Source organism: Odocoileus virginianus, unplaced genomic scaffold (genome assembly GCF_023699985.2).
Source record: "Odocoileus virginianus isolate 20LAN1187 ecotype Illinois unplaced genomic scaffold, Ovbor_1.2 Unplaced_Scaffold_9, whole genome shotgun sequence".
NCBI lineage: Eukaryota > Metazoa > Chordata > Mammalia > Artiodactyla > Cervidae > Odocoileus > Odocoileus virginianus.
In genome coordinates this window covers 2,612,329-2,616,503 of record NW_027224271.1, presented here as the reverse complement: position 1 = coordinate 2,616,503, position 4,175 = coordinate 2,612,329, and positions in this window count along the sequence as shown.

Sequence of the window (4,175 nt, the reverse complement as noted above, 5' to 3'; positions counted from 1 at the left end):
CTTTCATCATTATACCATGTTTTTAGCAGTGTATTTTTGTGAATGCTAGTCCCTGCTATACACGATATTGCCTACCTTCTGTCAGTAGACTTCTGTGGCTTGTTACTGCATGCTAGCCCTGATGTTGAGGGATCTTCTCTGTTTCCCTGGTACAAGCTAGATGTTAGGTAGGCGAGATAGTAGGTTCTCATTGCCAGGCCTGTCTCAGCAATGCTGGCCCTGTCAACTGTGCATGCGTACATGCTCAGTGATTCAGTGACTCTCTTGCAATCCCATGGATTGTATGTAGCCCACCAGGCTCCTCTGTCCATGAAATTTTCCAGGCAAGAATATTGGATTTTTTTTTGCCATTTTCTACTCCATGGGATCTTCCCTACCCAGGGATGGAAATTGAATCTTCTGTGTCAGAAACCTCTAGTGATCTGAGTCAAGATGATTGTTTTATCTCTCTCCAGGGAGTAATGAGGACTTTTCAGGTGGCACTAGTGATAAAGAACCCACTTGCCAATGCGGGAGACATGGGTTCAATCCCTGGGTCAGGAAGATCCCCTGGAGAAGAAAATGCAACCCACTCCAGTATTCTTGCCTGGAAAATCCCATGGACAGAGGAGACTGGTGGGACACAGTCCATGGGGTCACAAAGAGTTGGACATAGCTGAGCATGCAGGAGTAGAGATTATTTTACTTTCCTGTATAGCTAGCTTCAGTGGGTCTTACTCTGTGCCCTGGGTAAAACAAGATTAGCTGCCCATTCCCTAAAAATGTAAGGCATTTGTTCCATAGAGGAGAAGATTTGGGGCAAAGCTTCATGACTTTCCCTCAACAATGGTTTCTCACTTCCTTCAACCCTGACCCACCCTTTCTTATCTATTTCGTGGATTAGAATTTCTCATCCATTTCAGGGAATAGCCATTTACTTCTCCAGGGGATCTTCCTGATCCAGAGATTGAACTCTCACATCTCCTACATTGCAAGCAGATTCTTTACCACCTGAGGCACCAGGGAAGCCCGTTTCATAGATATTACCTTGCAAATGTTCACAATCTATCTCTGAGGTTCCTATACTCTCAAGTAGCCTACATTCATTCATTTGCATTTCACTTAAAAAAAAATTAGATGAATGTTTCTTACTTGTCAATCAACATAGGACTGGAAATTCTATTTAGCACAATAAAAAGAGAAAAGGGAAACGAATGTTATATTGCCTTTATACGCAGAAATCATGGTTTTCTATGTATAATACCTCCCAAAATATTCTGAAATTAATAAATGCATTTAATTAGACTGCAGGATATAAATCAATAAAAAAGATCAATTGTATTTTTGCATACTAACAAAGAACATGTGGAAATCAATATTTGAAACACCTGTATTTGAAATACCTGTAATTGAAATACAATAATGAAATATAATCACTCAGTATGAAATACCTAGATGTAAATCTAACAAAACATGTCCAGAACTCATATGCTGAAAACTTAAAAAATGTTGATAAAAAAAATCAAAGGTCTAAGTAACTAGAGTCACATGGATGAATTGGAAGAGTCATCATGACAAAGGTGTTAATTCTCCTGTCCATTTGATATACAGGTTTTAGGTAATTCCTATTAAAATTCCAGCAAGACTGTAAATAAGAACAAGATTATCCTAAAATCTGTACTGAAAAGACAAAAAGCTAGAATAGCTAAAAAAACATTCTGGAAAAAAATACAGTAGGAGGAAATACTTTGTCTAAATTCAAGACACATTACATGCTTACACTAATCAAGATTAAGTAGTACTGGCAGAGAGATAGACATAGTGATAATAGAACAGAATAGAGAACCTAGAGGTAGCCCACACAAAAGTATGAACAACTGATTTTTGACATATGTGAAAAAGCAATTCAATGGACAAAGAATTGTCTTTTTAACAAATGCTAGACAAATTGGATAGCCACAGAAATAAAGAAGAGAAAGGAACATGGACATAAAATACACAATTTATGCAAAAATTATTTTATTCCAACCAAATAACATAATCCATATCTCATATAGGTTTTAAGTAACTTATTTATGGTCATTGAGTTATGACATAAATTTGATCCTTGACACTCAATAAGAAAAGCATAATTTTTTATTACACATTTAATTACTTAATTTTTATTTTAATATAAAAATCCAATGGAAATTGCATGTGCCTGTTAATATTTACAAATATATAATATCCTGGTACCTTGTTTATATACCAAAATAATAGTGCAGTGTTAGTCACTCAGTCGTGTCTGACTCTTTGTGACCCCATGGATTGTATCCCACCAGGCTTCTCTGTCCATGGGATTCTCCAGGCAAGAATACTGGAGTGTATCGTCATTTCCTTCCCCAATACTGCCAACTACTTATCTTTTAAAATTAACATGAAATTATCAAGGTAATACAGGCTTGGAAGTCTTTTTTCATTAGATAAACAGCAAAGTTTATTATGTATAAGTACATGTTTAAATATATAAGGTTTGCCTGAAATGCCAAGTAGATGTTATTTTTGTTAATCCAAATGATTTCAATAAACTTTGCTGTTTTTCTAATGGAAAAAGACTTGCAAGCCTGTATTACCTTGATAATTCCACGTTAGTTTTAAAAGTTAAATAGCTGCCATATATTGGTCTCTGCAGTCCCTATAGTAACCATGAGATACTAATCTCTTTAATATTAAAATCTCAGCCAAAATACTGCATATTGTGCAAAGTCAATACAAAATATATGATATAATTGAAATAATTTATTAAGAACTTTGTAAGAATTTTAGAATTTTTGGTTAGAATTATAGTCATAGTAATATGGAATAGTTGATTAGAATAATAAATGTAAAGAGCCATATAAACTCAAAATTACCAGTTTTTTTAAAAGGAAAATTATCTATAATGCTCTTTAAGAATATTTATATACTTTAAAAGGCTTTCATAGAAAGTAATAATCTCAAACATTTTTGAGTTTGCAAATGGTTGTTCATTGACATTGTAATAGTAGTAAATGGAGAATTAAACATTAAAAGGCTTCTCTAGAGATCTTTTACATCTTCCTTATATTACTGAAAAGAACATATGCATTAATGAGATTAAGGGGCAATATATCAATATGAAATAATCATGTGGCATCAGGCAATATTCAGTGCTCTTGAATTCTTACAGCATCAGTTTTTACTAAAATCACATTAGATAAATGTGCTGTTGAATAACAAACTTGTGTATATATAAGGTGGACAGTGGTGTTTAAAATTATAAATAGATATAAATGTTTATTTAATTTGACATCATTTTACATCTTAAAATATAATAATGAAAATGCTTCAGTTACTACATAAATTATTCATCTTGACTACAACCAAGTTTTCAATCAGATAAATAAGGCTGTAATTCAGCTCCATATGCTTAATGTTTCTGTTTAGATTAAAAGCCTGCACTGAATTAGTAAAGACATTGCACCTATTTCGTTAAGCAAAGCATGACTACCTTTGAAAAGTTTATATGAAAAATGGTAAGGAAATTATCATTAAATTGTCAAATATTTTGTAGGATATACTGATACATTATACAATATATTATATAAATATAAGCTTATTTTATTAACATAATTATTTTCTCATATAATGTATAGTATACAATATGTATTATAAAATATATATTATACAGTAAATGCTATTTTTGTATATTTAAAATTTATATGTAACTGGGTACTCTATTATTTTTGCTAATTATGACAACCCTACCATTGAATAATACAGTTAGGGAAACACACACTGCTGTGAGTCAACAGCTATATAAACATTACAGTGAACATGATACTCCAAAATCTTTCTTCTAGTTACATGGGAGAAACCGTTTCCCACCTGTGTCTTTTTGCACAGAACATATTAGTTAACATTTAGAACTATTAATTACCAGATATTGTGAGAAAAAATAGAAACATAAATATCTAGTCAACTTAGGTGGAGAAGGCAAAGGCACCCCACTCCAGTACTCTTGCCTGGAAAATCCCATGGATGGAGGAGCCTCGTAGGCTGCAGTCCATGGGGTCACTAAGAGTTGAACACGACTGAGCGACTTCACTTTTGCTTTTCACTTTCATGCATTGAAGAAGGAAACGGCAACCCACTCCAGTATTCTTGCCTGGAGAATCCCAGGGACGGGGGAGCCTGGT